General features: G+C 42.9%; 1 protein-coding gene across 11 annotated transcripts in view; it reads right to left on the reverse strand.

The window, feature by feature from the left end:
• LOC310714648 (uncharacterized protein) overlaps window positions 1–22,485 on the reverse strand; it is a 152,022-nt gene that overhangs the window by 128,672 nt on the left and 865 nt on the right. For 4 of the 11 annotated variants that reach the window (XR_014529917.1, XR_014529919.1, XR_014529920.1 and 1 more), the window contains exon 2: window positions 9,015–9,178. The exons of 3 other annotated variants lie outside the window; for them this stretch is intronic. The gene's annotated coding sequence lies outside the window, so the exon portion shown is untranslated. Of the gene's footprint in view, window positions 1–4,046; window positions 4,252–9,014; window positions 9,179–16,460; window positions 16,552–18,542; window positions 18,592–22,485 lie in introns of those variants that run through there. 4 more of the 11 variants (XM_083520183.1, XM_083520184.1, XR_014529921.1 and 1 more) reach the window with 4 other exon arrangements.

Genomic DNA, 22,485 nt, shown 5'->3' on the forward strand with positions numbered 1-22,485 from the left:
ATTGCCATAGTTGTTGTTGTTGTTTAGTCGTTTAGTCGTGTCTGACTCTTCGTGACCCCATGAACCAGAGCAAGCCAGGCACCCCTGTCTTCCACTGCCTCCCGCAGTGTGGTCAAACTCATGCTGGTAGCTTCAAAAACACTATCCAATCATCCCGTACTCTGTCGTCCCCTTCGCCTTGTGCCCTCCATCTTTCCCAACATCAGGGTCTTTTCCAGGGAGTCTTCTCTTCTCATGAGGTGGCCAAAGTATTGGAGCCTCAGCTTCACGATCTGTCCTTCCAGTGAGCACTCAGGGCTGATTTCCTTAAGAATGGATAGGTTTGATCTTCTTGCAGTCCATGGGACTCTCAAGAGTCTCCTCCAGCACCATAATTCAAAAGCATCAATTCTTCAGCGATCAGCCTTCTTTATGGTCCAGCCCTCACTTCCATACATCACTACTGGGAAAACCGTAGCTTTAACTATACGGACCTTTGTTGGCAAGGTGATGTCTCTGCCCTTGTTAAAATATGTGTATAATCAATGCATGGAGCATTGGGATTGCACTCCTCATACTCAGTCTCCGTGCAGTCCTCATAACTTCTGAATGCACATACAGCTCAAAAGTCATATGGTGTGGTAGAGCCAAGGCAAAACCCTTCTGGCATCAATGTTGCTGCCATGTACCATGGAGGTGGGAGGTCAGGCCACAAGGTCAGGCCACAGCGATGCACTGGCAGAGTCAATCTGCCACTCTCACCAGTGTGTCTCCTCAAACCTCATCTCTCCACCACCTTACCCCTCCCAGTACATGGCAGTAACACTGGTGCAAGGAGGTTAGTGTCATGGCTCCATCCCTAATCTGCTTGTGTGTAAAGCTGGGGAACAAAGTTGATTCCGTTCACATTTAAAAACCAATCTACCAAACTCACATTCTCTAAAACAATACAAAAACTGAAACATAATCATTATGCAGAATTCACGCTTCTCCACTTTTTTGCAAGGCGAAGTATGCATAAAATGCTGAAATTAGTAGAAATAATACACCAAACAGCACCACATTGGACACAATTGCTTTGCAAAATTTTGTGTATTAGGAAAATTTATATACCAAAATGTGCATATCTGGAGAAATTTTCACTAAAATGCTGGTGAGTTTTCATGAGGAGTTTTAAAAAGCCTTAAACAGATGTGGAAATGTGGAGAATTGAACTGAAGATTGGGAGAATGAGAAACTGAGAGAAATCAAAATTGGCAGGTTCACCCATCCCTTGTTGAGCATGCCCAAGCTCTGTCCAAAATGCAGAGGTGGAGACAGCAGACGATCCCATCCCCCCTCACCTACACTGATTCTACATGGATAGCTGACCTGAACAGAGCTAGTGCCTGACAATGAGGAAAGATCCATATGTCAACATTCCAGCTTCTATACAGCCTTGTTCTCTGTTACATCTGTTTGAGAGGCTGGTGGGAAATGTGCTCCACCACTCATAGAGCAGCTGCTAGAGTAGCAGCTGTTTTAAAGGGTCACCAAGAAAAAGGCATCATAACATATCTCAGGCGAGGCAGTGCATAACACAACTAGCTTCTTCCAAGCACATTATTTATATTTACAAGATGTCTCATAAAATAATTGTTCTAGGCGCCATATAAATAAAGAGAATAAAAATATAGCAATAAAAATCATACGGCAACAAAAACCGCAATTGACTTGAGGCAGCCAGCATAAAGACTCAAATTAGAAAAGCCAGCACAATAAAAGACTACATACAGCACAGAACGAAAACAACCACCAGATTACCACCAACTACACCAAAGGGGTTTGGATCAGATCTTAAGACTTGGAATAACAGAAAGGTATTAACCAGGGACTCAGCTAGACTGGTAAAGAAAAAGTGATTTATATGCATTGTATGTGCGATATTATATTGTGCCACCAGATGGCGACGTGGAGTCCCATTTTTCTCTACCTGTTTTCCCTGTTTAAATTTACAACGCTTTAAACTGAAATGCTTCGAAGAAGAAGAAGAAGAAGAAGAAGAAGAGGAGGAGGAGGAGGAGGAGTTTGGACTTGATATCCCGCTTTATCACTACCCAAAGGAGTCTCAAAGTGGCTAATAATCTCCTTTCCCTTCCTCCCCCACAACAAACACTCTGTGAGGTGAGTGGGGCTGAGAGACTTCAAAGAAGTGTGACTAGCCCAAGGTCACCCAGCAGCTGCATGTGGGGGAGCAGGGAATCGAACCCGGTTCACCAGATTACGAGTCCACTGCTCTTAACCACTACACCACGCTGGCTCTAGGCTTTGATGTGCCTAGATCTAGCCCATATGCCAAAAAGACAGCAATGTGAGCACCAGGTGGGCTTCCTGGGGAGGTTTCTATTCTCCAAAACTTTCCCAGTTCTCCTTCCCTTAGGAAGATTTCGGTTCAGAAATGTCTTCCTGCTCCGCAAGAGCCACAGGCTTATCTCACCAACAGGTGCAAATAGAGGCCCCCCAATCCAATCAAATAGCAACTGGGGTGGGGTGGTTATTCTGAATAAGAAGTGCAATCAGTGCAAATGCTAAACCCCTTCTGCCCCATGCCACAGTCCCAATCCACACCTTTTTATGACTGTAATTCTGCACCTGAGGTTAGGATCTTGTTCAACCCAACACAAAAAATTCAACTCATCATTAGGCAGAGCCACTCCATGGTACATGGTCAAAGACTACTACTTATTTTTTAGCTTCGGAACAAAAGTATGGCTGCTTGCTACAGCACAAAAAGAGCCAGCAGTTTGGGGCATCTAAGACCGTAATTTGAGGTTTGGACCAATTTGGGTCTTATGCAAGGCTTCATTGGCATAAGGCTATACATGCATAAGGGGTAGAAAATATGATTCTTTGGAAATAAAGGAAACACTAACCACTCCCTCAAAATGTTTACAGTTTAAGACCCATATTCAGTTGCTGAAGCTTTGGGCGTGCAGAAAAAAAATCTAAGACTGTGAGTCCAATTGGGGTGGGGGAGATCATGGAGAAGTATAAAACTGAACTATAACAGAAAGGTGACATTTCAGTTATGCCCATACCTTATTTCTTCCAAACATTTCTTGGGACTGCTCTATTTTGTGGGAGGGATTCAAACGCATACCGTTAATTTTAGGTTTTGGCAATTAAAGTGGAATAAAGGGCCCCGTTGCCCTAGCATATCAAATCCACTTTAAAAAGAACTGGACTATTTGTGGTTTGAAAAGTGATGGGGGAATGCATTGAAAAGTGTGGGATGAGTGAATGACTAATGGGAAGATGTATAAACATCCTGCAAACAAATGAGGGTGAATGCAGGAGGAATGTTCATTGTCATATGACTACCCCGCAAACAAATCAGAATGAATGCTAAATAAAGACAAGATATAATCTTACTGTGTAAGCTTTGCACAAGCAAATCAGGATGAATATGCCATACCAAGGTCCTCTAGTTTTTTTTGTATAGCCTTGAAGTTATTTTACATTCAATACACCTCCAATCCTGGGTTGTTTATTTCTGTATAGTACACTTTTATCCTGGCTTCTCTCCATGGAGCTCAAAGCGGCATACTTGGTTCTCTCCCTTGATTCATTTTTCTGCACAAAAACCATATTTTCTTAGTGTGAGAAAGGTACTGACTATGTCAAGTTCAAACATGCCTAAGTGGGGATTTGAACCCGAGTTTCTCCAAGTCCTAGTCCAGCACTCTACAACACACTACTACACCACACTGGCTGTATACTTTTGCTTTCAGATTAAACTCTGTTGTCTGCTGCCACAAGGAGGGGAACAGGACTTGTTCCCTCCTTAGTAGGGATAAGAGAAACTTAATGAGAGTCTGCTGGGCTTCGTAAAAATGTTCAGCAAAACCCAAGAAAATATACAACATACTTTTCTTTGTTTTCCCATGTACTTTGGGCCAAACTCTACCCTCAGTTATGCACAGCCAACTGCCACCAAAATCCTATTACACAAGCTGAGCATAGATGTTTTAGGGATGAAAGTTCAAACCATACATGAGAAGGGGGAAAGATACAGATGCTTGGAACAATTCACTTTGTTCTCCATTGTATTGGACTTTGCCTTGGGGAGGGGGAGAAAAAAGTATGCCTGTTTTATGGGAGTTCTTTTTCTTCTCTGGCTCACAACATTGATGCATGCATGTGGTTCTCAGACTGGTGTTGTTCCCCAAGAATTGTCATCCTCTGCACCAAGGGTAGCTGAGAGATGCTCAGAAATTCTGTCTGAGCATCACCCTGCCAAAAGCAAAACACACTTGGAAACAAGAGAGGGTTTAAAATCTTGATTAGAGTCAGCAACTGCATAAAACATGTGTAAGAAACCACTGAAAGAATTGATTTAAATAGAGATAGCTGAAGGGGAGCCTGCAACAAAATGCACTGCAGCACCGCAGGTGAATGTGCATGTGTGTCACCTGAATCTATGGCTGAAAGGGCTGGGGAAACAAGTTATCATCAGACTGACAGGAGTCCCTGCTCTTGCTTCATTTTGCTTAGTTTTAGAACACATCGTTTGAAAGTCAACCCACTCTGAATGAAAGTCAATGGAGCACTAGGCTTTTGCATGCAGTTTGAGAACTGTTGAGAACTGAGAGGTTGGGCGGGTATTAGAAACTGAAACTAGCATCAGCCTGACCTGCAGTATTAACAATAAACTATGTTGAAAGGTTACTGTAGGCTATTCTCAGTATAAGTGAAACAGGGGTCTAAATATTGTTAGATGACATTGCAGGGCTCTTGTGAACCACTCAACCTGTTCAGCAGTGTAATTCACACTGAATATTGCAGTTTGCCACAAAGCCCTCAGCCCCTTCCGACCTGCAAGTGGAGACAGTAAACAGCATTTCCTTCAGAATTTGTGTTAGCGGGACAGGGCCTGTTTGTTTTTTAGAGTGACCCACACTAAATAAGACTCAAGTTTGAAAGAGCAGGAAGTTGCCCAACTTTTTTTTTGCTCCAACCTTGAGAGTTGTGTTGGACACAGTTGTTATCAGCCCTACAGCTACGTTAAAATTGTGGATTTCTCTACTGATGTACTGTATATGGGCAGCTCTCAATTACAACCCTGGAACTGACCTATCCAGACTGTGAGTGATTTTCTCTGCACCTTCAATATATGTGTGTATCTCTTTCTCGATCTTCTGCTCATTTCTGTCTGAGGAGGAAAGAAGAGATAAATGGAGTAAAGGAAGGGAGAGGAAGAGACACAGAAGTAGAGCTGTCCTCTTCGACTCTCCTCCTTTCCATCACCACCCTAGCTTCTTGGCTTCAGGGGCGTAGGAAGAGGGGTGCGCGGGATGCAGTCTGCCCCGTATGTCACCCTGATGGGGGGTGATAAAATGGCGGGCAGCACTCATCACCTGCAGCGTGCACGAGCCACGCATCTCAGTGCCCGCAGGCTCCACGCTGTCCGCCCACTGCCTCCCCCCCAAGCTGTAGGGCGGCTGAGGCCCCACTGCACACCCCATCCCTATGGACACCACGCACCCCATCCCGTATGGGTGCTACGTGCCCCATCTTGTCCCTATGGGAGCTGCGCGCCCCGGGGCACACGGTGCCCATAGGGATGGCACAGGACGGCACAGGGTGCACAGCATCCATAGAGACAGGGTACGCTACAGCACCCATAGGGAGGGCATGGGACGGGACGGCATGCACAGCATCCATAGGGATGGTACAGGATGCCGAGCGCCCTGTTCCGTCCCTATGGGCACCATGCCCTGCCCCTATGGGCAGTTTGCCCCTGGGCACGCCACCCTAGGTGCCTGAGAGGCTTCCTCCACCGCTGCTTGGCTTCTCTCTCAGCTGGGCTACGGCCCTAGGCTCCCTCCTGGACTGCCTCAGCCACACCCTCTTCTTCATTGGCTTATTTCATTTCCCCATCTCCCAGTTATCCTGCTGACTCAATGCATGCACAGTTCTCATCGGGCTGGTTGTCACCTGACAAGCAATTTCCCTGCTTCTCTTGTACTTATTGGCGTTCCCCCAAGCATGCCAGTCCCTCTGTCCTCAGCGTGCCTGGTCCCATTTGGGCTATGTATGCCAACACACTCTCCTCCAGACTTGAGATAAAATATAGGAAGGCTCAAAGTGGGGATAATGCTGGCATATTTAGGCAGAGATGCTAGCTTCATTTGAAAGAGGTGAAAATTAAAAAAACACACACCTGGAAATGCTCATTATAGATTAGTAGCAACTGAAACATGGGTATTGTTAAATAATAATATTTATATTATATATAGTATTTATAATATTTTGACTTTTTCATGTTATGTATATGATGTTCCCTGTGATTCAGCAAGGGCAAATTTCGCCATCACCTTTCACATCAAAGCACTGCTACTAATTTACATTATCACAATGTCTGACCCTCAGTCTACACCACCTTATGACCTGGATATGCAGTGTCAAAAGGTGAAAGGGCAACTTGCTGGATTGTCTTTTGTTAATTCATTCACTTAGCACTGCTTCATGGAGCTTTTAATGAAGAGCACCTACAAAGTTTGCGATTTGTCATGGCTTTAACAATTTTCATGGATTTCAAAACACAAAGCAGGGTTAAAGCAAAGCCTTTATGGTAGATTTGAGAAGAACTCATTTTATGGGCTTCCTTCTACCCTGTAGACTATTTTAATCCTTTTCCAGCAATATATAACCAGACAACTGTCTTGTGCAAAACCTGAGGAATGTAGTCCAGCAGAGACACCAAAATCCATCAACATTCCATAATGTGGTCTTTGGTTGAAATATACAAATCAAGGCTGACCAAGATGCATTTATTTATGTAAAATATATATCAACTGCTAGGCCCCAGGGCCAGCAAATATTACAAATATATAACAATGTTTTTTAATGCAGTAATTAATTACTATGAGAATATATATAACAATAAAGAGCAGCAAAATTTCATCTGCTTTTGAACTGGCAATTTGATGATGAAATATCTCTCCTGTGGGTTGTGGTAAAAAGGCAATTGACCATAAAAATTAGAAAACTGGATATACAGTAGTCAAAGCAGGATCCATCTCAACTGACCTTATTCACTTCAAGGTCTGAAGCAACCTGTCATATTTACAAGTGTTACTTCAGACATGACAGCAACAGAACCAAATCGGGGTGAGCCCACCAATGCACTGCAGCCCCCTCCTCAGCATGCCTTTTTTCTGTGCATTTAACATCTGCAGAACTTTAAAGTCTATTTTAGTAGAGCCAAAACAAATATGGTTCCATAAATAATAGTAACCAGCATCAGTAGTAAGAAGAGCTCACACTACATAGCTTCATTCTGGCCCTTATCCAGCTATTGATTTAAGATTCTAGTGACTAAAATTTGACCTGGCATGGGTCCCAGCTTAGCCCATGACCTCATATGTGGCATCAGGGATGAGGCAGGTAGAGACATGGTTGTGTGACTAAGTCCTCCCACATCCTCGCAGAAAGCTGGTTGCTGAGTGGTGACTTTAAGCCTGGAGGATTGGCTATGCAATCGACTTCCCTGTGGGGAAGTCAGTTCAAGCGGAATGCAGGCTTGAAGTTGCTGCCCACCAGCAGGTGGGCATTTACTTCAAGCCTGGTGATCAGTGGTGCATTGAAGCACTGTGCATAGTTCTTTGCAAGCTTTGTGTGATGCTTTGAAGTCCCAACCAGCGTCAGCCGACATCATTGTGATGCCAGGTGACTGGCAGGTGAGCAGCCCCACCCACAAGTCAAATTTGACCCATAGGAGGTAGGAGAACTAAAGATATGGCCCGCTTGCCAGCTCCCATTCCCCACTCTTGTTCTTATCTTTTGATTTTTTTTGGCTGGTAAGCACACATACTTTTTTAAATAAAAAAAACTAGTTCAGCATGTGTGAACTTTTGGATTTAACTTATTTCACTAGATTCAGTGGGCTTATTTTTTACCAAAGCATTTTGATCCAATACCTGGAAGCCTATAAAAGAGACTCTCAATCAAATCCACAGCCACAGCTAACCCACACCTCCAATGGCTTACAAATCTAAAACCTAATAAATAAATAATGATGCTGTGTTTATTATATTACACTTTACAGTTTCTTACTGTGCACCCATTTTAGGTGTGACTAACCAATCTGTGTAAAGCCTTTTTCTTTAAAAAAAAAAAGTCAAATCAATGCCAAAACTTTCTCACAACGTACTGAGTTTGAGTGCTGAAAATATGTGCATGAAAATAATTAATACTAATGAAACTTGAGCTAAGGCAAAAGCCCAGGTTTTGAGGTTTGGAAGTTTGGGCTTATTGAAGCAAAAGAATTTACATTTATGTCTTATGCTCTCTTGCTTCAACAAAAAGTGGAAATATCGAATGACTAAGAAAAACCAGCAACTACCAGATCTATCACATTAACACTTGTGTCAAGAAGGTGGGGTCTTCTGTTGCTCAGTCAAATCATTCTGAATCAAATTATTATACATTTCATCCAAAGGGTCAAGGGGAGAGTACAGCAGCTGAATTTATCTCAAATGGCAACCATGCTGTGCACTGCCATTATGCAGCACAAAAAAATGTTGACAAATGACCTGTATGGAGTAAGATTACTGTGGAAAAACTGTGCCCATACTTTGGTACTTACGGTTGTAGAAGGCCTGTCTTCTATTACAAGTGTGTTTTGATTTCAGCAGTATATAATATTCTCATAAAACTTTGCCACAGACTGCCTTGACTTGTCATATGCTAAATTGTATGTTAAATTGCTGGCCATTAGTTATGTCACAGTGCAACCCTATTTACTCAGAAGTTAAGTCCCAGTGGGATCAGCTGGGCTTGCTTTCTAGTTTAGTGCTCTTATGGCTGCAGCCTCACTATGTTTAAGTTCACTGGACTTAAGGGATCTGGAGAAAATACCAGTGCCTTTGATCTCCAGCCATATATAAAAGCCATGAACTACGGAGTGGTATTTAACAATGACATGATAGTGTGATGTGACAACCCACCATTCTCAGTGTAATCAATTAAGCCTTGGCAAACTCAAGGCATACCTGGAAGCTGAGATATAGCATGATCCAGTAGCAACCACTGTTAACTCCAGGTTTGGCGGAGGCCTTGGACAAGATCTTGTATGTGGGCCCACCTTCTCCTTGTCACTGTCCTTAAAACCCTTTGAAAGCAGATTCCCAGATAAGCCCCACCTCCCAGGAAGTCGCTGTACGGAGATAAAGCAGAGGTAAATCCTTACTGGGCAGGGCAGTTCCAGCCTGATCTTCCAGGCTTTTCTGTTCTTATGCTCAATCTTTCCTATAGCTGAGCTTGCATTGTGAGGGAGGCTAGAGTGCAATTTCACCACCCATACTGATGTTCCTACTACTGTTCTGCAGAACCAGACTTTACATCCCTGCTGTCCCTACTTCTAATCCAGGGTCTGCCCCACACTTGGACATTTTCAAAGGGACAGCCCCTTTGCCTAGAGCCCTTGTTGCCATCCCATTCTTTCAAAGTGGGTTTCCTAGCATCTCTGGTGGCAGAGGCTAGAAGGTCATGAAGTTTCCCATGGAGAGCATAGAAGTTCTTGAGGAGTGTGTGTCTAATGTAGGGTTGTTTTTTGTTGTTGTTTGGCTTAGGACTATCTAACTCCAGGGGTTCTAGTAGCTTGCAAGTGAGGTCCCGGCTCCTGGGCCAAAGTTCTGTCCCATTGATGCTGGAATCTGCTCCTGGCTCCTCCACAGTCATAACTGAAGAACTAGTGTTCTCCAGAACTCTGTGATAGCTCCTTTTCTGAATTTGTCTACTAGCCATCTAGCTGGAGGCTAGATGGAAACGGTGCAAAAGGAAAGGGGTATTGGATGGACAGCGGACTTGAGAAATTTTCTTGCTTTTTACTAGAACAAAGCTGGGGCTGGTTGAAAAATAGCGGTGGCAATGGAAGAGTGAAGGAACCAGGTGCCATGATTTTTTTCCAGTACAAAAACCAAGTTCATAATCCTGTCAAAGAGGATTTCCTAAATAGGGAGACAGAAATCCTTGGCGATCTACTGCAGATCACACGCAGATACTGATCACCTTCTGCCCACCCCAGGTTTGCCTTGTTCCCGACATGCTAGTTCTCTATGTGGAAGAATTTTTTCCTCGTTTTGTATGGAGAAACTTTTAACCTACAGTGGAACCTCAGGTTACATACGCTTCAGGTTACATACGCTTCAGGTTACAGACTCCGATAACCCAGAAATAGTGCTTCAGGTTAAGAACTTTGCTTCAGGATAGGAACAGAAATCGTGCTCCGGCAGCGCAGCAGCAATGGGAGGCCCCATTAGCTAAAGTGGTGCTTCAGGTTAAAAACAGTTTCAGGTTAAGAACGGACCTCCAGAACGAATTAAGTACTTAACCCGAGGTACCACTGTATGAGAGTCTCCACCTGCAGTCTGCAGATACACCCCAGATACTGGTTTGTTACCTCAGTAAAAAGTAGGCCACACACAAAGAAGATGATTGAACCATCCCCCCCTTTTAACATATCATTTTGAGAGGCTATGTTATTTCTTCCCTCCTTCCTTAAGCAATGGAAAGTTCAAGGGAGCCTTTCTAAGGCATGCTCTCTCTTTTTTTTCAAATGAGAAAACATACTAGAGTTTATTTGTTATATAGATTTGAGACTATTCTATTTTTCTGCCTGTGATTTAATTTTATAGATAAGAATCTCTCTTCCACCCTTGCCCATTACTCGTACTCTGTTTTGACCCCTGAAAACTATTGGTCTGAAACCACACAGTGCTCTGCAATCTGCAGCCCAGGTACCCACATCAAGGGATCTGAAGCATCTTATTGGTGGCTTCTGGCTTTGCATCAAAGCCAGACCTTCCTCCAAGTATAATTCCTAACAATAAATTTGTCTCCTATAAATCCATTCTGTTTTCACTAGCTGTAACTCATAGACTGCTATTCCTTTATTGTTATAGCTTTGTTTACTGTCTTTCTGGTATTTCTGTTACAAATTTAAAGACCTCGTGGGACCTGTATATCTCAGTCTTTATTCATTAGCCATCAGAAATGTTTCTCTTAGTAGCAGCAGTTGTTTGTTTGCTTGTTTGTTTCTGTGTTTTAAGTTGAGAGATGAAAAATTGCCATTGCATGCCTCTTGTCACAATGTGACATGGTTCTAACAGGGCTGCATACCTTCTCTTTGACAGCACAGCTATGGCCAAGCCTTTTTGCTGAACCAGGAAAATCTAAAGCATCCCATCTCTGGAAAGCTATTTTGTTCGTGACCTTTTTTGAACATGCTCTTTACCTTTGGGGGATCTACTAATTAGCTTTTAAGCCTGCCCTCAACTGATTTTATTTATTTAGTTTGTTATATACCACCATTCATTTCAAGAGGAAATACCAAGGTGGTGATGTGCTCAGCATTCTCTGAAGCTGGCAATAGGCTGCGTTGGAAGATTCTTTTTCCTAGCTCTCACCTGTGGAGGGACCACCAGGAGGACCTCATCTGCTGCTCTTAGAACATGGGCAGGTCAATGTGAAGGAAGACATTTGCTACTTGAGGATGCTATGGTAGTGGAGAAAGAAGCCTTATTTGCTATCACCACCGCTACATGGAAGACACAAAGATGTGCTCGTACTCATGTTCAGTCAGATTCATTCAGGAATTTTTGCCACCTGCATTCTAGCCATTGTCCTTCTTGCTTCAGAGCCTGAAGTTCCCCAGTATGCCAGGGAGATATCTGAGCTCCACAATGTTAGAGAGGACATTTATTTTGTTCTTGTTTGTTGCATTTATATTCTACCTTTTCTTCAATACGGTTTACATGGTACTCCGACTCCTCATTTAATCACTACGAAAAGCTTGTGAAGAGGCTGAAAAGCAGTAACTGGCCTAAGGTCACCCAGTGAATTTTATAGCTGTTTCAGTGTTGTATTTTAAATTGTTGTGGCCCTCCTTAGGAACTTATGGTAAAGAATGAATAATAATTCTTCTAACAAGAACAATGACCGCACTCTGAGCAACTTGTCAACCATAGCATTTGCTCTATAGTGTAGAACAGGGGTAGGGAACTATTTTGGCTCTGTGGGCCTGATTCGTATCAGATCTAGCCTTATTGGCCAAATTGGACAGATGGGGGCACCTGTCAGTCACCTCCATCATAATGTTGTCAGGTGATTTGGCACTTTGAGGTTACAAAGTCAGGACGTCATGCAGGGTTTGCAAAGAGCCCTGTGTGGTGATTTAGAATTCCTTATGTTTTGTCTTTACTGCTCATCAGCTAATGGATGGTACAGATGAAGCCTGATTTCTGCAAGCATTGATTGAGTGAGAATGGAGAACTTGCTAGCACACCTGATCCAGCAGGCTTCAGCTCTCAGTGGATTCATGATTGAGCCAAAGTCTGCTTTCCCTTGCCAATGGGAGTGCATTTTAAGGCTTCCTATGCATTGGCAGCTGCATCTCAACTTGCCACACACCTGAAATCACATGTGACATCTAGTGTGGGCAAGTGGGCATGGTTTGGGGAAAATGACCAAATCTGAACCCCTAGTGGGCCAGATATGGCCCACAGTTCAGAGGTTCCCTACCCCTGCTGTAGAGTTTCAAGCCTTGTATGCAAAGAAAGAGCCAGGACTGCAAAGGAATAATCTTCCTTTGCATTTTCAGTCACCTGATGTCATATGCTGCCATGGGATTGACAGATTGCTTCTAGTTCCACAAGGACCCCAATCCAGAAAATTCACCTTAAAGGTATTAGGAAAAAATGAAATTCAGCTGAGATTTTAGTAGGGGTGGAGAACTTGTGGGCCTCCAGATGTTGCACTGTACCACCCATCATGCTGGCTGGGGCTGATGGGAGTTAGGGTGCAACAGTATCTGGATGACATGATCCCCAACTCTGGATTGTACCATAACTTGCATGAAAAGCAAGCTGCAGTTACTTCAGTCAAATAGTTAATTTTTTTCATTAATTTTTTTCCAATCCATACAATGAGAGACAGACTATTTCTGGATCTCATATATCTCATATTGGACAATACTTTCTGGTGATGTTTAAATACATGGGAAGAGTTCACTGCAACCTCTCTGGTATTTTGTTGAAACAAAGGAGGAAAAGAGTCCATAAATATCTCCAGTAGGAGCATGTATGAGACAGAGACAGACCTGGTGGCAAATATAATATTGTCTCATGCCACCAACATGAGACCACCAGAGAAGCACAAGACAACCAAACAGAGGATGGAACAAAACAAAATAAAGAAACAAGCCTGAATTCATGCAAAAACATTTGGGAAAGGCTTGGATTTGGTCTGGAAACATTTTAGAACAGCACATTTGCCTTGTTTGTTTTTCTAAATCAGTTCACTCTCCCTTAATTCACTTTTAAGATACAAACTTCTGAAGGGAGTTGTCTCAGAATCAATATTTTACATCTTGTACACATGTTGAGCAGCTCCCCCCAATTCTCCATTGTGTGCCTCCCCGTATCATTGATGCTAGCATTTTTATTTTAAACAAACTAACAAAAGGATAAAGGATAAGCAAAGCAAGTCTTCACTGCATTTCACAAGATTTTAAGCAGAGTTAGCAGAATATAGGTTCTAGTTCTGCTTGCCCCTCTCAGCAGTTCATGCTGTTCTGAAACCTGTTCTCAAATTTCTCAAAAATAATAATAATTCCTACCCTGTGAAAGGAGCTTCCAGCTTTCTACCTCATTCTCAGAGGGCTTTAGAATGTCTTTTTACTTTTAGCAAGCATGGGATTGAGTTTACCTTGTTGTTACAAGGCAGACATGGGTAGTTTGTTTCCCCTTCCCTTTTCCATTAAGCATTTCACCAACACTTCCGTGTCTTCCCAGCTGTTTGCACATCCTGAGCTTCCCCTCAGCTTCAGTTGAACCATGGGAAACCAGTTATAGGCTCACTGATTTTGTTTTTAAGGGAAGTTCCTCCTGTTACCTCTTTAAAAAAAAATCCAACACTGATGCCTCTAAAAAAATTAAAAGATTTAACATTAAAAATAAAAAACAACAAACAGCTGCCAGATATATAGATAGTAAGAAGCCTCCCCACTTTCCCAAGCTTACAGGAAAGCCCATCTAAGGATGCCATGGGGCTTTCAAGAAGCACAGGTACCCGAGAAGGGTGCAGAGTGTAGAGCATTAAAGAGATTAGATGTACAGTGGTACCTCGGGTTAAGTACTTAATTCGTTCCGGAGGTCCGTTCTTAACCTGAAACTGTTCTTAACCTGAAACACCACTTTAGCTAATGGGGCCTCCTGCTGCCGCCATGCCGCCGGAGCACGATTTCTGTTCTAATCCTGAAGCAAAGTTCTTAAGCTGAAGCACTATTTCTGGGTTAGTGGAGTCTGTAACCTGAAGCGTATGTAACCTGAAGCGTATGTAACCCGAGGTACCACTGTAAAATAATTCAAAGGATGCTTGCTAACAACACTTGGACACCTTGAAAGTAGGATAAGTAACAACACAAGCCCTGTGCCCCACTCATGAGAATTTCACTAAAATTTGATCTCCCCTCTGATAATTTCTTAATGAATGAAGTTGCCTTATACTGTCAGACCATTGCTCCATTTGTCTCAGTACTACTGACACTGACTGGCAGGAGCCCCAGGATTTGAGACAGAGATCTCTCCCAGCCATACGTAGAGGTGCCAGGGATTGAAAGTTGACCCTTTTGCACCCAAAGTTTATGTTCTGCCAAGGAGCTATAGGTCTTCTTTTCTCATTAATTGATGGAGAAAGGTGGGTGGGTGTGCAGAATAAATGTTTGACACAGCACGATGCTATGACCAACACATATTGTGAAGATCCCATACACAAACAGCAATAAACTCCTTCTGGCTAAGAGCATGCCTCGGATCATGTAAAATACAATATGGGGGCTGTATAAGGATGAGCTCATAATCAATTCATATGATCACAGCAGCACATTCCACCTGCTCTGATCACAGAGAGCTCTGTAGTTGGGGTCAAGTGCTACCCAATTCACATTTCCTTTCCCCCACATTAGCACATGCCCAATCATGGACACGGGTGGCACTGTGGGTTAAACCACAGAGCCTAGGACTTGCCGATCAGAAGGTCAGCAGTTCGAATCCCCACGATGGGGTGAGCTCCTGTTGCTTGGTCCCTGCTCCTGCCAACCTAGCAGTTTGAAAGCACGTCAAAGTGCAAGTAGATAAATAGGTACCGCTCCGGCGGGAAGGTAAACGGTGTTTCCGTTTGCTGCTCTGGTTCGCCAGAAGCGGCTTAGTCATGTTGACCACATGACCCGGAAGCTGTATGCCGGCTCCCTCAGCCAGTAAAGCGAGATGAGCGCTGCAACTCCAGAGACGGTCACGACTGGACCTAATGGTCAGGGGTCCCTTTACCTTTTTAATCATGGATTGGAAGTGCTCACTGTGCAAACTCATTTTACCCCCAAGTGTAAAGGCACTTAGTAAATAGGAAAGTCAGTTCTCACTAGGGATGGAGAGAAACAAATTGAGTTCCTCTCAGTTTCTCATTCTTAAGTTCAGTTTACCCCATTTCAGCATCAGTTTGCATTTTTTCTTTAAAAAATGAAAACCCATGCACTTTTAAATATAATTTCCTCTCCAATATAGATAGTTTTGCAAGCAATTTTCTTTAGCATTGTGCATTTTTGCTCATTCTGTTCCGTCGTATTTGCATATTGGTATACATTTCTGCTTGGAGTAGTGCAGTGCAAAATTCAAGTGGCTGCATTTCATTTCAGGTATTGGGGAGGGGAGTGCAAATTTGGCTGCATTGCCTTAATATGCGAACCATCAATTTCTTTCCCCATCCTTAATTCTCAAATAATTGGTGGTGGTGGTGGTTTGTGCCCTGCTCCTTGCCTTACAAATAGTTTTCTTTTATTAGCCTGGCAAGCTGTCACCTACTATGCAAATCTAGTTTTCAAAACTTTTACAACCCCTCTCTCAACAATCTGTGCCAATGGGGCAAATTCCCCTCTTGCGGAAGTCAAGGTTTCAACAAACCAGCACGGTTTTGAACACAAGTTACGTAAAATAGAGAGGAGGATAGCAAATGTGTTGACTTCCAAATACTTTGGACTACAACTCCCATAGGCTTGGCCAAAAACATGGATGCTGTAGTCCAGCAACATCTGCAGAGCACCATTCTGGCTGCTCCTGAAATAGAGGGTTGCAGTTCAAATACTGAATACTTTGTACAATTTAACATCCAAAGAGCAAGTATTAGCTTTAGTAACTGGAGGCTTTTTATATATCATCTTAACTTATGGTTATCCACCCTGAGGTTTTGGGGTGGGGTGCCTCAGAAATATGAACCAATGAATAACAAACAATATCAGGCTGACATATTTTTGTTTGGCTTTCATCAGTATTTTAAACTTCGTTCTGAAATGTGCTTCAAGACAAGTCTAGGAGATGGAGGCAGATTAAACGTCTTCACAATCCCACACAAACACACGCACAGAGAGAACATTTTGCCATAATCACCTGCTTGTATTTATTCCTGTCCAGTTCTGCTAGGTCCTCTGGGGAAGAGTCAAGAGGGGAGCCTTGTGCCAAGGAGAAATAATGCAGCACTCTGTGCCAAAAGGAAATGTAGGATAATAACTATAATGAGGCTGAGTAGGGTGGCCAGGGAAAGAGCCTGTGGCTTCAAGAAGTGCAATGTGTCAGCGAGAGAGAACAGCGGCCTCGCTGGCATGATTGCAGCCGGAGCCTCAAGCTGTAAATCACTGCGCAGCCAACATGTCAAGAATGTTTGGCCACCCCTGACGCTCAGGCATCAAGCAACAAAATAACCTACTGTGCTAACCTCAAGTGGATAAGCCATGTGAACAGGCCAAATGCCCAGTGTCCAAGTCAAATTGCCAAAACTCAATTACTTTAAATCAAGAGGCCAGAAGTGATGAGAGTATATCTTAGAAACATAATGGGGGTGGGGAGAAATTAGTTCAAAACACAATCTCTAAATTTTCTCATTCGTATTGAGAAAGCCGTTCCAATTCAGACTTTCAAAAGTAATCTGACATATACACATTTAATCCTGGCCCGATTCTGACACACAAACATGTCAATTTAGTGTTGCCGTTAACAAGTTGAGCTGCTTTCTCCATACCGCAGTCATAACCTCCATGGTCATTTTATAGCAGGGTGGATAACCTGTGGCCCTCCAGATATTACAGGATTGCAGCTTCTATCATTGCTGGCCATTAACCATGCTGTCTTGGTTTGATGGGAGTTGGCGCTCAATATCCTCTAAAGGGCAAAAGCTGAACGGAAAGATTTAGCTACCTAAGAGAATGCCTTCTTGATAAATGTTTAGTTTTCCAGGGGACAATTTTTTCCTCTCCCCACCTCCAATACTATTAAGATTTGTTTTAAAATGGGATGTGTACTAGATTCGGCTGAATCCTGAATCCCAAACTGAATTCGGCCAAATTATGGGGTGCAGGGAATGCAGACTTTGCTGCAGTCCTGAAGCAGCCCTGGATCACTGCAGGTTGAGTTGGGCTACCCAGAGTAATCCAGGGCTGTCATGGGGCAGGGCACTGGGCAGGAAGGAGAAGTGGTTAGGTGGGAAGTAGGAGAGGCTGGGTGACAAAAAGGCCTAGGATAGTATAAGGGATCTATCAGACTTACTTTATCTTCCTGGAATAAAGTGGGGTGGGAGTGGATATCTTTGGACGTGGTGTGCAGAGTGTTCTTTCATAACCTGCTTTCCCAAACATCCTCTCCTTCTACTGCCTGATATCAGAGTTCACATCCGATTTAAGAAGTGTATAGATTGGGAAAGGACAATTTCTGAATCTCAAGATGGGCAAGATAACTTGCTACTTAAGCTATAGACTTCCTTGGCCACACACAACAGCTAGAGACATTTTCATACAAGGCAATGGCAAATGGGCTCTTCAAAGTGAGTACGTGGAAGAGAAACGCTTTCATCAGCAACTCCCCTTCCCTCCTTTGGAAATCCAGCCACTGCACAACATTCCCTTTATCACACTTTTCTGGCAACCCTAGACTCAAATATTTGTGCTATAAAAATGTTGGCATGTCATTAGCAATCTCATTTGTTGTGCCAGTTCTATTTATTATCCCATAGCAAAGAATCTCTTAAAATAGGCAGGAGTAAGATGCAACATATGTTCTGCAGCACTTGAAGAATTATAAGCATATGGCCAATAAAAATGGAATTCTTATGTCTACATTTCCATACTGCATATGCCTTTGCCGGCACTGTAACTCCATCCAGATGCCAGTTTGAGAAACAGGTTGAGCTTCAGGTACGTATATAACAGAAAGAGCCTTGGAAAGTAGCTAAATACTTTGAATATATAAGGCTGGATCCAGACCAAGGTTGGGTGTGCAGTATAACCTTGAAGCACATTCAAAACACATTTCTCCCTTCAAAGAATTATAAGCAACCCTTAACAAACTACAGTGCCCAGAATGCTTTGAGGGGGGAAATGTACTTCAAATGTGTGCTTGCAGAGTCTTAGATTAGAAATCTAATCAGGCTATGACAGAACATAAATTCCATTAATTTCACTAAGTCTGTCCTAAGCATACCAAGTCTGAATCTAGCTCCTTCTCCTGGCTTCTGTCACTGTTCAGTTCCCTATGGAGGGGCAAGCAAATGGAAAGTGATGAAAGAGGTGAGCACACCCAAAGAGGAATGAGTCACTAAAGGCATCTTGTCCAAACATCCTTCAAAATGTATTCCATATTTTGAGTTTAGGTCAGCATAGTCCTCTGAACTCTGAAGACATAAAAGGTCCATAGGACATAGGAATTCCCTCTTCTCCACTCTTATTTGCAGCAGCACATTTGAAAGGGGACACATCACCTACACCGTCAGCTGATGCTACATAGATGTTGGATTGGCTCTGGTTCCAGTGATTCTAGGATCTGCTGAATTCATTGGAGCCTTGCACATCCTGCAAGTCGCAATGCCATTATGGCCATGTAATGAACCAACCTCACTTCCCATTCCCTAACCATATAGATAGATTTGACCTAACACACCATCCGATACCCAGCGAAAGTTGGGTTCCAAGCCATTTCAGTGGGGTATGAACAAGAGAGCGACCAATGGCAGGTTCCAACCGGACACACTGTTGTTGGGCACTGGGGACAGATGGCAGGATGGAGGGCATTTGGTTGACAATGGCTGGAATCAGGATTTGTAAAACCACGGGAAGCTTCAAGGCAGGAGAAAAGTTGCTTCAACAAAATGAAAAAACAAACAGTGATCCATACCCTGGTGATCTCCTGATTAGAGTTCCGTAATGTGTTATACATGGGGCTACTCCTGAAGACTGTTCAAAACTGTGAACAGTGCAGCAAAAACAAATTATATTACACTGATCTAGCTGGAAATGCACTGGCTGCCTATTTGCTTGTGGGCCCAAAGTGTTAGTTACACACTAAAGACTCAGAACTGAACTACATGCAAGAGCACCTGTCCACATATCTCAGGACCTGGGCCTTCCTTGCAGATCGCTTCTCACAATCCCATAAATGAGTGTTGCCTCTTATTGGGGTGTATGGAATAGAGCCTTCTCTGTGGTGATCCCCTACTTGTGGAATTTCCTCTAGAAATAAGGCTGTGTCCCTCACTGATGTTTTATAGATGACAGCTTAAAGCACATCTTTTCTCCTCAGGCATTTCAAAGAGGTCTGTGAATGATCAAAGATGCCATGAACAGAGGTATTTTGCCATTTGCTATTTAGTGATTTAATGTTACATGCTGACATTTTGCAAACAAATTGTTTTTATTCTGTCATATGCACTGCCCTGGAATTATGTGGGATGAAGGACAGTATGTAAATAAAAATAATAAACCAACAAACAGGGGCTTCATGTCCTGGTGCTGTCCTTGGTGACAGCCTAAGCCCCCACCTCCATGGAGAATGGAATGAACTGAATGGGCCTGGCCTGGCGTTCCTACTGTACTCAAAAGCCTTTGGGTGTGTCATCATCTGTCATAGTAAGTGAGGGATCACATAGGATGAAAGAAGCCTCAGGGCATTCAGCTTGCTTACTCATTGACAGATTCAGGCTGCCCACTTGGGTGGCCAAGTCACTAGTTCCAGAGCAGAGGCATGTCACAGAGTCTTCTTGCTCATAGGGGGGTCTAACATCTCCTCCCCTCTCAAACTAGGCTACATCTGAATTTGAGGGTCTGTAGCACCTTTGATTCAGCATTAGTATAGACTGCTAAGTCACTGCTGAAGGGGAAGGTCATTGATGTATATACAGTGTGTGATTGTGGCATGGTGGTCATAGTGTTGGACTAGGACTAGGGAGACCAAGGTTCAGTTCCCTACTGACACACAATGCCCGCTGGCTGATTTTGTGCCATCCACTGACGGTCATTGTAACTTATCTCACAGGGTTGTCATGAGTATAAGGGTGAGGGGATAGAACCATGTATGCTGCCTTGAGTTCATTAGAGAAAAGGCAGAATATAAATGTAATAAGTAAATAAATAATGTTATTTTTGAAGCTCTGCTGGATCATCAGAATGGCTCACACACAGAAGGTTAAGGAGACCAAACAAATACACAAGTATAAAAATACTGCCCAAATAAGGAGAAGGCCATTGCTTTTTAAGTCCACTATTCTGCAATAACCTTGGATAAAAGAACTAATGCGATGTATTTGTTAGAGCATGGATAGTCAACGTGGTGCCCTCCATTTGTTGGACTACAATTTCCATCATACTTGGTCATTGACTATGCTGGCAGGGGCGGATGGGAGTTAGGGCCCAACAGCAACTGGCTATTTCTGCATTAGAATGTCATATTAGGAATTTAGTGTATTTTTCATCTTTGTTGGAAGCCGCCCAGAGTGGCTGGGGAAACCCAGCCAGATGGGCGGGGTACTAATAATAATAATAATAATAATAATAGGAATGGAAAGACTTGGGTTCAAGAAGCTCAGCTCAGAAGCTCACTGGAAAACCTTGGGTCAATCACTACCTCTTAACCTAACTGACCTCACAGAAATGTAGAGAGGATAAAAATGAGGAACGAGGAGCCATGTACATTGCCTTCGCTTTCTTGAAGGAAAGGGGCTTATAAATAAATAAATAATAAAAATGAAAGGAGGCAACCTTGCAATGAACTGAGGTGCTCCCTAAGGAGCACTTCCAAATAGGTTCCTAATAAATTGAGTTGTTCCCCAATCTCCAAGGGGAAGGAAAGGCTGTAGAAAGAAATAAGCAGCCAGCTATGTGCAAAGCATGGTGTGGTATATGACTGTGCTTTTGCAATGTTAGGCCAACAAAGGAAGAAATCTGACAGCAAAAGAAAATTAGTGACTCGTTTGGTTCCTATAAAAATAAAATCCCACCAGGCATTAACACTTTGTATTGTGGCATTCTGTCTGTTGCAAAAGGTCATGGCTCCCATGTGCAAGAGAAGCATTTAAGAATTGTGGTTGGCAGGACAAATATCTCCTCCTCCCATCTCACCAATCAAAATAAAATATAAAGTGATCCTTACAGGGCCAACCTCAGCCTTCCAATCATAATAAATAAAATTCCTTAGTGGGCTTCCCCCCACCCCCCCTGGATCTGTGTTTCCTTCACCTATTTAAAAAACTTTAATGGAAAGAGCAACGATGTAGGGAAAAGACATTTTAGGCGGGCCATTTGTGTTTGTGAGCTGGGTTATCTGAGATACACAGCTGAAACTGGACGTAAGCCTGAAACTGGAGTACAGTGTTGATTTTAAAATAATTAACGTTAATGGTATTTTCAGGACCAGCTTCCCCACCCCTGTTCTTTGCCAAAAACATTTAGAGTAAGCTGTTTTATTCATAACCTAATGTGGGTGGGTGTTTTTTTTAATGACCTCTGTGTATATTTGTTATTTCTAAAGGACCTATTGTATGTCACTCAAATGCTGCAAATGTAGATTTAATTTAGCAAACCTGGATGGTGTTATGATAGCTATAACACAATAGTTTCTTGCTTGGAGGTTTTAGCAGTAATTAGCCAAAGACGGATATGGAAGAGTAAGGAAGGAGAAAATAAACTGGAAAACTGGAATCATCAGGCCCTCTAATAGTGAGTTCAGATGGTGTGCGTCATCATGGTTAGAGATAAAATGAGCAGATTTGGGGGGGAAGAGGGAGGTATCAGCCAGCTCAAGAGAACACCAAGGGTTGCAAAAGTGTGTGTGTATTAAATGTATGCCTACACCCACACATAAAGGCCAATGAGGAGTGTGCATGTGTATATGACAGCTTTGCTTGAAAAGTTAACACAAAAATTAAGAGTTGCTCATGAACAGAAAAAGAAATATAATTTTAAATTCATTTGGTATAAGTTTATTCAGAGAGCATGATCTCCACAAGCATGTACAGGATTTGACTGTGGACACAATGCGCTGGTCTTGGTTCTTTGTATTTTCTTTCAACAATGTAATATGAAGGGAGGGTTGAGTGTTCAATTTGTGTATGTTTAAAATTTAATAAGGTATATGTGGATCATATATGCATACA

Source organism: Podarcis liolepis (assembly GCF_965112155.1).
Source record: "Podarcis liolepis genome assembly, chromosome: 9".
Taxonomy (NCBI): domain Eukaryota; kingdom Metazoa; phylum Chordata; class Lepidosauria; order Squamata; family Lacertidae; genus Podarcis; species Podarcis liolepis.